The sequence below is a fragment of the Mus musculus genome, chromosome 1, assembly GCF_000001635.26.
Source record: "Mus musculus strain C57BL/6J chromosome 1, GRCm38.p6 C57BL/6J".
Classification (NCBI taxonomy): Eukaryota; Metazoa; Chordata; class Mammalia; order Rodentia; family Muridae; genus Mus; species Mus musculus.
Window position 1 is genome coordinate 103318799 of NC_000067.6, and position 12726 is coordinate 103331524.

The following is a 12726-nucleotide window of genomic DNA, read 5'->3' on the forward strand; positions in this document are numbered from 1 at the left end:
GAGGCCCTCTGTCAATGACAGGTCCACTCACATCGAGTTGATCCTTAAAACTGCTGCCCTCAGGGCCTCAAGAGTCTCATCGAACTCCTTGGACCAATTTCCTGCAAGATACAAGGAGAGCTGTCTAGACAGATTAGCTGCACGAGTAAAATTTTCATATTGGACACTGGTAATGCACAGAGCACCCAATTTTCTTTCACAGCCCAACTGGTCCAACTGGTATAGAACACTTATTTGTTCCTCAACCAGATTGAGGCGTTGATTCAAAATCATCAGCTCTCCCTTCAACTGCTTGCTAGCAGAAGTTTGAACATTGATGGCATCAGCCAGATCAACTGAAAGCTGATTTAATTTGGTGCCTGCTTGAACCGTATTAGCCATAGCATACCCTGCAGCTGTAGCAGCAGCAGCACTGGCTGAAATCGCTATGATCACAGCGGCAGTAATGCCAAAATCTCTTTTTTGTCTAAACAGGGATAAGGTGGAGGGTGTTTCCACCGGAACAGGGATCTAACGTGGGATCCAGGCCACCATGGCGTGGGTGTCCTTTGTTACATCCCAACATTGAGAAATCCAACAAGAATCATTAGAACAGCCTTCAAATGAATCATTTGAAAGGATAAACAAGTAAGGGGGGTAAACACAGACTGGGGTAGTTGGATAATTAATCTGGTTTACCAAAGTTTTATTGAACCCAGTGATCTCTACATTGGTATTAGTATATCCATAAGAGTCCAGGGAGGCAGCATGCATTCCCCAATACTGAGCAGTTCTTGAGATGCCAGTAAAAGAAGCCTTTCCAACTGCTCCTCCCTGAATAAAGATCAAAGGATTGAGTTCTATACAACTGCCATTGACTCCACAAAGCATCCACTTGTGAAAGGGATGCATTCTAATGTCCTGTATGAAAAGTCCCTTTTTCATAGCAAATTCCTTCTCTAGTCAACCATCATGTTGGGAGAAAAGGAAAAGGTTTTACTCTGATCTGCCCAACGAATGATGGAGGATTGACAATCAGACCAGGGCAGGATCAGCCCTTCATCTTCCAAGCTACAATGGGGGGCTATTCTTGGTTGGTGGGGACGTTCTTTGTTTGAAAAGTTAGGTGGTAGAAATGTACCATTAACCCAAATTGCCTCCTGCCAGAAGGTCCGATTTGTAATGGTTATATCTGCGTTGGAAGTATCTTGGGTTGTGCTCCCCAAGCCTTCTCGGTGCTTATTAAACATTCCCAAGGCTCGGGCTGTGAGGTTGATACATTTTCCTGGTCCATGAATTTGAAAACATAAAGAACCCTGTTCTAGTAAAGAGCGATTTTCTCCTAATGGTGCTCGGCTGGGATCATAGAGTAGATATGGCAAATCCAATGTTTTATTAGTGTAAAGAATTTTGGAAAAAGTATAGCATCATGGCGAATTGGCATTGGTTTAGGGAAAGTCGAGAGAATGGTCCATCTCTTTTCGCCCATTATACTAGGAACTTGAGACAAGTTCAGCATTGTCAGGGTCAGGAACAGTCCTCGGGAGGTCAGCATCTTCTGCACCATCCTTGATGAATATCTTGCGGGTGAGTCATTCCGGCAGCCAAAATGGGTTGTATTCACTCTGTGGAAAAACACAGATAGCTCCCCTGGATCTTAACAAAATAGGATCCAGGCCTTTCCACAGACCAGTTAAAACATCCTTCCATTTGACCATTTCTTTTGGTCTATCAGGGTCTGTGCTATGTCGCTCAGCTGCAGAAAGTCCTTGCTCGTCGAGATTCAAAAAATTAAGTGTGAAGAGTGCCATGGCTACAGCTACTCTTGGCACTGAGGGCAGAGTCTCATCAACTCCCCCTTTTTGTTTTATAAAATAAGATTTGAGTGTGCGGTGGGCATGTTCCACAATGCCTTGTCCTTGAGGATTATAAGGAAGGCCAGTCAAGTGAGTGACATCCATTTGACGACAAAATTGTTGAAATTTAGCAGAAGTATACACTGGCCCATTGTCCATTTTTAGGATTGTGGGCTTGCCCCAAGTACTCCAGGCTTCTAGGCAGTGCTGTATAACATGAGAGGCTTTTTCACCTGTTAAAGGTGTGGCAAACATTACACCAAAGCAGGTGTCAATAGAAACATGTAAATACTGATTTCTCCCAAAAGAGGAAATATGTGTGACATCCATTTGCCAGACTTGTAATGGCCTGGCACCTCAGGGGGTTACCCCTATATGAGGAGTAGGAAAAAATTGACAACAGTTTTGACACTGGGTGACAATATCACGAGCTTCTTTTCTGGTTAAAGTAAAATGGCGGCGTAAAGTTTCAGCCGTCACGTGAAAGTGTTTATGAAATTCCCTTGCAGCTTCTGTCTGGAAGGACAGGGCAGCAGCCACGATTCTAGTGGCTTTATCTGCTAAGTCATTTCCATGAAACATAGGGCCAGGAAGGCCAGAATGAGCTCTGACATGAGTAATATAAACACGATGTTTTCTGTGTAACAAGGCTGACTGAATTTGTTGAAAAATGTGAGCAAGCTTACCAGATGATTTAATTAAGCCAGCAGCTTCAAGTGTATTCACTGCATTGACTACATATAAGGAATCAGATATATGATATTAAGCGATCCTGGGAAAGTGTTAAGGACCTCTAGTACCACTAAACACTCTATAACCTGGGGTGATGTCTCATTATATTGCTTGGATGTTACTTGGTCATTTATTACATATGCACCTATGACAGATTTGGATCTGTCTCTATATACTACGACCCCATCTGCAAGTGGGTGTTTGGCTGTAATTACTGGAAACACTATGGCTTGAGTTAAGGCAAACTGCAAAATTGGATGTTTAGGAAAATGATTATCAATTTTTCCTGAATAGGAGGTAACTAAGACTGCCCAATCATTAGTCGTTGCTTCCAGGGTTCGAACTTGAGCAGAGGTATAAGGCACAATTAGTATATGAGTTTATTATCCAAAATGAGTGATGGCAGCTTTTATTCCCCTAAGTGCAAGTTGAGCGACTGCATTAGAGTACCATTCAATGATTTTTGCCGGAGAAGCATTAGGGTACACCCACAATAAGGGTCCATTTTGCCATAAGACTGCTGTGGGCAACTGTGCGGTTTTTAATATGCACAATTCAAATGACTTCGACTTACCAATGCGTAGTAATTGGGCACCTTGCAAGGCCTTTTCTATAGTTTGTAAAGCTTGACAGGTAGCTGGGGTAAGTGCTCTAGGGGAGGAGACGTGAGTATCTCCTTCTAAGATATCAAATAATGGCTTTAACTCTGCTGATGGAATTTTCAAAAATGGTCTCAGCCAATTAATATCTCCCAACAATTTTTCAAAATCATTTAAGGTATGTAATTGATCTTTGTGGATTTCTAATTTTTGAGGAACAATTTTGTCAGGATAAATGTGTGACCCAAGGAAGGTTCCCATTTGAGCAACTTGCACCTTCTCGGTGGCTACCTGCAATCCCCATTGCCCTAATGTCTGTATTAATATAGGGTATGCATCTTGCAATAACTGTGGATCTTTATGGCAAATGAGAATGACATCCATATAAAGAGCTAGAAGCAAGGATGGAAAATAATTTCTAACTGATTTAAGTGACAATTGCACATATAGTTGGCAAATGCTAGGACTATTTGCCATCCCCTGAGGTAGAACCTTCCATTGGTACCATTGATCAGGTTCCAAATGGTTAATGGCTGGGATAGTAAATGCGAATCTTTGCCTATCTTGAGGGCACAGAGGTATAAAAAAAAAAAGTCTTTAATATCTATGATTATAATCTCCCAATTTTTTTGGTAAGGCAGAAAGCAATGGTAGCCCTTGCTGAACTGGCCCAAACAAGCGCATTTGTGCATTAATTGCTCTGAGGTCATGTAATAAGCGCCATCTGCCAGATTTTTTTTTACTTACGAAAATAGGTGTATTCCAGGTTGAGGTAGAGGGTTCTAAATGACTTAAGCATAGCTGTTCAGAAATCAAATTTGTGGCTGCTTCTAATTTTTCAGAGGAAAGAGGCCATTGAGGAACCCATACAGCTTCCTCTGTAAGCCATGGTATGGGCATGGAACCCTCAACAACTGCTTCTAGAAAAAACCCAAACCTTGTCTCCCAGTATTACCTTCTTGAGGGATAGGTTCAAGCCTACCCTGCTCTCCTTTCCCTAATCCTTTTCCTTCTGTAGAGCCCATTTTTCTCATCATTTGAACAGCTTGTGGTGAGTATTCATTAGTCAAGGTCATTCCCTTTGCCTGTAAAATATCTCTCCTACAGAGATTAACTGAGAGTGGTAAGAAATAAGAAGTGAATCATCCCGTTTGACCTTCAGGCGCTTGCCATCTCAAAGAATGGGAGCTAATAATGGGCAGGACTGGTAGCCTAACACTTGTTAAGAGTGTGATGACTGAGTGACAGGCCAGGTTTTTGGCCACCAGTGGGAAGAAACAATACTTTTGTCTGCTCCTGTATCTAAAATTCCCTTAAATTGTTTCCCTTCTATAACTAACTCCAAGGATGGCGTGGAATCTAAAGACATTATTAAGTAAGCAGAATCATTTCCAGTAGAACCAATCCCTCTAGGAGCTCGAGGGATACCAGAGGAAGGAAAACAGCCATGTAGACTTGGCAAAATTATTCGTTGAGCTATTCCGTCCCCTTGTGATATAGAAAAGACACCTTGAGGGCAGGAACAGAGAACCTGAAGTTCCCCTTTATAATCCTGATCTACAACTCCAGGGTGGACAATAAGGCCTTGTAAGGTGAGGGAAGCCCGGCCCAAAATTAGGCCAACACTTTCAGATGGCAAAGGCCCCTTATAATCAGTAGGAATTGGCTGCACTTCCAGCTGAGGCATCAGCATAAATCGGGTGGAGGCACGGAGGTCCAATCCAGCCGAGCCTTCTGTTGCCCTGTGGACCATGGTGTCTACTTGTTGCCCATCGGAGTCCCATATGTTTTGGGGCCCTGTGACTTGGGGGCCCGAAACTCATCTTTTGAAATGCCTTCATTCTCATTTTCTACCACTTGAGGGGGCCCTTGCTGCAAGAGCCTGCCTCGTATATCTCTAATTGAGCTACAATCGTTGGCCCACTGGTATCCTTTTCTACACAACCCTGGCACTGTCCTTTTTATGGGGGCTCTGCAGTCCTTTTTTAAAAATGCCCTGGTTTGCCACAATTAAAGCAAAGTTTGAGCTCCGCTGAGTCTGAGCGCCTCCTCCCCTGCAGAATGGCGGTGCCAATCCAGCATTAGTAAGCGACCCTCCAAGCTCACGGCAAACCTTTAACCAGTCCTGTAGCCCCTTACTCTTTCTAGGTGTGATTGCTGATCTGCATTCCTGCATAGCTTGTTCATAAACCAACTGTTCAATTGAAGGCATAGCTGCCTCTGGGTATCCAAATATCCTCCCTGCTGCCTCCGTCATTCTGACCACAAAATCTGAGGACTCCTGTGCACCCTGGGTAATTCTTGTCAAATGCCCACTCGCCTCCCCCTTCCTGGAGAGCGCTTTCCACACCTTAACAGTGGCAGCTGAGATCTGAGCGTACGCTCCCCAATGATAATTTGTCTGGTTAGCAGCATGCTGTCCCTGACCTGTAAGTAATTCAAAAGTCCATGTTCTTTGGTCCCCTTCCATGGTGGCATTAGCCCTTGCCTGCGTCTGGCAGAAATCTTGCCATAATGCTTTCCACTCAAGATACATCCCCATATTTGGAACCACAGCTTTCACCACCGTTGTCCAGTCTCCAGGAGTCATTGCCGAAGCTGCAAGCCTTTCAACTTGTGCTATAGTGAAATTGGCGCTGACTCCATAGTTATGGACAGACTCAGCAAGCTCCTTAATCTGTATATACTCCACCAGAGCGTGAACTCGCCCTCCCTCGGCTCCTTCAATAACTGGAAATGCCTGTTGCATTTTCCTCTGTTCCTCTTTTGGAATGAATGAGTCTGAATGATACCTTTGCACATAAGGCAGAGGTGCACTAGGACCCTGAAGCTGACAGTCCGGAGGCCGAGCAGCAAGCTGGCTTTCGCCAGCCACTTTTGGCCTTTTTCTTGACTGATTAGCTTGCATTTTATCTGGCTGGTACCTTTCTCCCTCATAACAAGCTGCTTCCACCTCCAAGTCTGTTTCCTCAGAGGGGCTAAGTCCGTCATCTGATTCTGAGCTACTAAGAGCTAGCTCCTTAAACTTATCTAGTGGCAGGTATAGGTTCCTTCTCCTAGGGACCTCCACTGCGCTGATTGATCTTTCTTCTTCTCTTTTTCCTCCTCCTTCCTTCCAAACTCACTCCGGGTATTCTTTCCCGACATGATCTTTTCCTTGGGCTCAAGGTCCGTGGAAAGGCCTGTATGCTTAATTGGTGCACCATGTCTCCTTTTTGCTCCTAATCTCTCTCCCTGCTCTACCTCTGATAGACTGTCTTGAATTTCATCCAGAATTCTCTGCCCTGCCTTAACCACTTGTTGACATTCCTCGTCCTTTAAGCACGATCTTATTAGCTTCCACAATGGCATGGTTCCTGCTTTAAGTTTGCCATTCTCCTGCTCCCCAACTAAATCTCCCTTGAGTTTCTCCCAAGAGGGGATAGTTAAGGACCCTGAGAACGCAAACCATGGTGCTATGCGATCTACCTCTTTTACAAAGCCTTCTAGTGTCTTGGTGGTGACTTTCAAGCCACGCTGCTTCATGACCGACCGTAAGGCGGTCACCACAGAGTGGGAGATTCACATACTGGTTGCTGTCCAGGCCTGACCACAACTGAGAACCAGTCAGCAGTTCCAGCGGTGGAAGCAAAACAAAACCGAAAGGGAAGGAACAATCACCATGAAAACAATCAAAAGGGCGTCTAACTCTGGAGAAATTTCAAAACTGTACGTATCCTTGCAAAGCTGTAAAGTGTCCCATAGTTCTGAACACGCCCCGTGAAATGAGGGGGGGAGGAGGGTGTTCTCCTATCAGCGCCTGGTGATGATAAATTCCCGGGTTTCTCAGCGCCACTTTTCCCCCGAGCTAGTATCTCGCCGGCAAGAATTCACTCGGACAACCAGATCCTTCTACAGCAAAGCTTTTATTGTTTCAACATAAGGAAGACCCCGAACCCAGAAAATGGCGCTGCTTATATAGCCCGCAGTGTGACGTTTCAGCACCTGATGTGGTGTGACAGCACCTGATTAGTTGCTCGCCCATCACCCCATTACTATGCCCCGAGGACAGTGACAGGGCGTGAATTCACACTTGTACTTGCGCATAAGGCGTGTTTACTAGTTAGGCGCAGTGGAATCCAGCGCCATCTTATAATGGCGATTGCTCACAGCATGGCTCTCCACACAAAGGTACACCCAGCTATTATTTAGAGCCAGATAGATTATTTATATGAACCATGAATCTTGTGAATTATGAAATTATTTATAGGTCCATTTTATTTCATGGGAAATGTTATTTTGACATGATGGAAAGAATGTGACTTTTCAGAACCTGTGAAGTATAAATTAGAATCCCATACTTACAATTTACTGATGTCTGAAGCTACAAAAGGAGCATTTATAATATCCTCCTCTTTGTTTTTGTCCAATCCCTCTCTCTCTCTCTCTCTCTCCCTCCCTCTCTCTCTCTCTCTCTCTCTCTCTCTCTCTCTCTCTCTCTCTCTCTCTCTTTCTCATGTGTACATGCATGCAAATAGTTTTCATACAAATTTACTGAAAGAATGTAGCTTAGAGCTGATCATAAGGGCATAATATATAATATTTCCCTTTCTGTAGACTGAATGAAGTTATTTCATGTTAAGTTTGATGTTGTAGCTTACTCTAGTCTTTATGACCTTAAGTTGCTCTCTCAAAAAATTATTGAACTTGTAGCTATGAGAAAGCTAGTGCGTTCACAATCTAGAGTTCATTGTCCTACATTCCTGTTTTATTATCTTTTTGGTTTGGTTTTTGTTTCTTTTTTATTAATTCTTTTTCATATATTATATCCTGATTATAGTTACTCCTTCTTCCTTTCCTCCCAGTCCCTCTTCATCCTCTCCGTGCTGTATTATTTGCAGATTAAAATGACCTGTATATCTTTGTTATTTGTCAGACATATTTAATGTCAATTTGTTTTCTATATCACTATATGTACATTTATTTATTTATTTATTTATTTATTCATTTGAATGATTAAACATAAATAACATCATGTGATCTCTCTCTCTCTGTGTGTGTGTGTGTGTGTGTGTGTGCGTGTGCGTGTGCGTGTGCGTGTGTGTGTGTGTGTGTGTGTGTGAGTGTTTCTCATTTAGTTTAGCAAATTGCCCTCCAGTTTCCCATAAGTTATGGACAATAGAGAGGTCTCCTTTTTACAATTGAATAACACACATACACAGCCAAGTTAGTTAATTGATAAACACATATGTCCAATACATATTTTTTGGTTTATTATGAACATGGGAGTACACACATCTCCATGAGGATGCTGCTATTATTATAAAAAATGCTGCAGGTTCTACAGAGATATGATTAGACAAATTATCTTCATTTCCCAGAAGAAAACCTTGATTAAGAGAGCTACTAGAATCTTCTCACAAATAGCCATGTTAGGGCTCTGGATAAGGGAAGAAAGAAACAGGAGAGAGAGAGAGAGAGAGAGAGAGAGAGAGAGAGAGAGAGAGAGAGAGAGAGAGAGAGAGAGAGAGAGAAATTGTTCTGTCCCTGAATATTTTCTGACATAAATAGGTTTTATGACATATAGGTAGAACAGGGAGGTCCACACACTTTGTTGTTGGCCATCTAAAAGTTATTAAACCAAATAGGCTCCAGACAAAATGGTAAATCTATAGTTCAATGTAGTTTTGGGGTTGGAGATATGGCTAGATTGTCTACAAAAGTTGAGAACATCTAAAAACCAATAACAATTGCTGGAAGCTATGCCTTGAAAGCAGGAAAAATGCATCTTTGTATTATATATTTTTGAAAGAGAGATGATGGAAGACACATATGGCAACTTATTAGATTGGATTATACAATATGATCTGGGTAGTCCAAGAATGGCTGCCTCACACTGGAGAGGCCAAGAATCTAATACTTGTCCAATAAACATACCAGGAGGTCTAAGAATTCCCAATTTACTATAAAGAGCCTAGAGAAATTCTGGAGAGTTAATCTTCAGTTTACACCAGAATCCTGGAGAAGTGGGTCCTAATATAAATGAAGGGGTCTTGTAGCAATGAGATAGATGAAGTTACCAGTGAAAATAAAACCAAGCATGTAAAAAAGACAATGTCCTTCTCTGTTCTTCTATCTGGGCTGACTAAAGAAGGTATTCACATTTTGCATTAGTTTTTCTGCTTCAAATTAACTGATCAAGACAGTCTTTCAGAGGAGTGTCCAGTGTCTAGTGTCACCCATTTTGATTTCAGATCCTGTCAAGTTTATAATCACAATTAACTACCATAATTAATATAACCAGAAGTAGAATTATTGGATAATCAATTAGTTCTCTATGTGATTTATGTAGCAGCATCTATTTTGTTTTCTGTAATGACGTGAAGTCCAGTAACATCCACATGCTCACACAAATCATTGTATCGGTGGGTGATCAATTTAAATACCTGGTGATAAAACTTAGGCTTGAAATGAAGGTAGTGCCTTTTAAGAGTTGATTCATACTCAATCCAAGGAAACAATATCCTAATGAATTCACTCTATACCTATACCAAATTAGATATGCCCTCCCAAACTACTTCTAGCTACACCATTCAACCAATGGTCTTTGTTGTCAAAAGTTTGATGTCAGGAGCCAAAAGGATAATGAACGTGTATATATTTTTTAGAATAGGAAACCGTGCCACAAAGAAGCAGAAGAAGGTCAATACTCTTTGTTGTATTAAACTCAATCATTTACTATAATCGCTTAACTCTTAAAGGTCGGAGTCCTCTGCAGTGTTGCCAGTTACCAGATGTTATTTCATCACCACATTTTCATGGAAAGTTTGTCTAACCCCTGACCAGAGCCAAGATGGTCTTTCTGAAATTGTTTTCCCCACATGGTGGACTAAAGGGTAGCAACAACACTTTCTGGTCCACTAAGAATTCAATGAACTTGGAAAGTCTAGTATAACACAAGGATGCTTGAAATGGCTATACTTAAAAATAATGAAATTATTTTGAATTTCAAGGAACTCTCAGATCAAGATGAGACTTTAAAGAAAGGCTGCAATCTACTCTAAGACTAAAGCTATGTTTTTCATTCTTCTAACACTATAGTAAACACGTTTATGAATTTTTCCTGGAAGATGTCAAGAACTAACTTGTCTATTCATTCTAGACAGGGCAAAAATTACAAATCAAAGAAGCAATTTCACTCAAGTTTCCCTAGTTTACAGTTTCCTGTATAACTGTAGATGAGGCATGTTCACAGCAATATGCTGGGCTCACTGAAAACTCACTCTGGCCTAGAAGATGATTTTAAAAAGCTGCTTTGCTCAGGACCCTGAACCATTTACACACATCTTGCGGTTGGGGGCTGAGGGATAAAGGATATTCTGTTTGAATAATTATTATAACTTTTATAACCTTTGGGAGGAGTGTATGAATATTTTATAAACAGTGCAATTTTGTTTATGTTACTGGTCCTAATAAGCCTCTCTAAGAAGAAATACTATAATTTGGAAAAATAGCTACTCAACAACTGAAAATAAGTCAAGATTGAAAATAAAAAATCATGCCAGGTGGTGGTGGCACACACCTTTAATCCTAGCACTTCAGAAACAGAGGCAGGTAGATTTCTGAGTTCAAGGCCAGCCTGGTCTACAGAGTGAGTTCCAGGACAGCCAGGGCTACACAAAGAAACCCTGTCTCAAAACAAACAAACAAACAAAAACAAAAACCTGTTTGCTTTTTGAAACTTGTTCTTATATTGAAAAAAAATCTTCCCAAACCTTTTGACTGTCTTTGAGTTTTTGACAAAGAAACAATTTTATTGAAAATGAATAAAAATAAAAAACAAACAAACAAAAAAGAAAATACATTACTATGGCAGCAGAAACATGGAATGTGCAGAGTTGGCAAATCTGAACAGGGTATGAAAAAAGGCAGCAAGAAAGCAGGAACACTGCCTTCTCATTTGTCAATGAAAGGCATGCTAGAATTTTGCAAGTATTCATTTTCTTTTAAAAGTTGGCAACATGGGGATAGAAAATTGGCTCATCATATACAGGCATTTGCTACTAAACCAGACAACCTGAACACAATTCCCAATTCCCACGTAGTAAAAAGAGCAAACTGATGCTTCCAACTTTTCCTCTAATACCATGAGTACATGTTTCCCTCTGTGTGCATGTACATGGATTTGTACATTGTTTTTGTGTTGCTCTCTTGGAACGGTGAGTGTTGGTGGTATGGAGCAACAAGGCCAGTCTTGTTTGGAGGGCCCGTTCATGCCCCATAGTACCCTGCAGAGACTCACAGCTGGGCAGCCTAAGTAACCTTTATTCCACTTCACCTTTATAAGCCATAATTGGTATTGTGGGCCAGTGTCAACTTGCCAGTGAAATCTAAACTCATTGACTTTAATTTTTCTTGACTCTGTTGCAGTCATTACTTATTATTTGTTCCATGTTGAATTTCGTTAAATACTAGAGATCATAAGCAGATCTGAATTTCAGGACATTTTCTACATATATTCTGTCATCTTTGCTGTGATAATTATAACTGGGGCCTGTCAAAGCATAAATATTGACTGTGTTTATAGATGGGCTTTTTCCAGGTCTTTTGAAAGAAATATGACATAAGAGTCAAAACACTGTCACTCAAGAACTAACTTTGGAGAGTATAATTTCTTTCTTTTAGAGGCAGCAATTCTTTTTATAATGACTGACTAGTGAATTATTAGAGTTGACACTCAGAAATGGCCAGAACTGGAGTATTTTACTTGGCCAAAGAGTACTACTCCTTCACAAATAAAATTTGGTTATTTCTTTTCTTCTTGAAATTATTAAAATTATTTCTAAAACTGATAATTCTTACTGGGCATTTCCCCATGACATCCTATACATAGATTACCTCAAGTGTTTTTTGAAGGTTTCAATCAATTGTTATATGTGCTTCTTTGCTGGTGACATACTCTATAAAATTTAATCTGCAAAGAAGGACTTTCTTCTCAGTTTTCAAGGTATCTGCAGCACCTAGCCTATCAGGATGACATTTCTAATTATGAATATTCAAGAAGGATTTTAATCAACCTTTAGAAAGAAGGTAGACGTAGTGAATATAAGATGGTCACAGAAAGGACAGAAATTATATCATACAAAAAATAATAATAACCACATATGATTAGGATAGTAGGAATCAAGATTTCCTGTCACATGATTTTATTATCACACTATGCCCAAACAAAACCTCCTAATAGAGCCATAACCAAGTACAAAATAAAATTAGAATCCCACCATATGTAATAATTGTTTGAAGAAATGAAGAGGAAACATACATATACCCATATAGCATGATCTCAACTTACACATTACTATGACTAGGAATATGGTTCTTCCTTTTGAAGACTTTTGGTACCATTATAGGATTCTAGACTTTTGGTCAGTTTATCCCAATCACATAGTAAAGGTGCATGCTGGACTGTATTTTGCCATGGCAGGAGTGAGGTCTATGAAAGATGGCATGTATTCATTCTTATCCATACCTCATGTATCAATTATATATTTCTCAGTATGCTGTTTTCTTACTGTTTTTTT

At 40.7% G+C, this 12726-nt stretch overlaps 1 pseudogene; it reads left to right on the forward strand.

Moving 5' to 3' along the window:
- Window positions 1-12726, forward strand: part of Gm18728 (predicted gene, 18728) — a 429487-nt pseudogene that overhangs the window by 347210 nt on the left and 69551 nt on the right.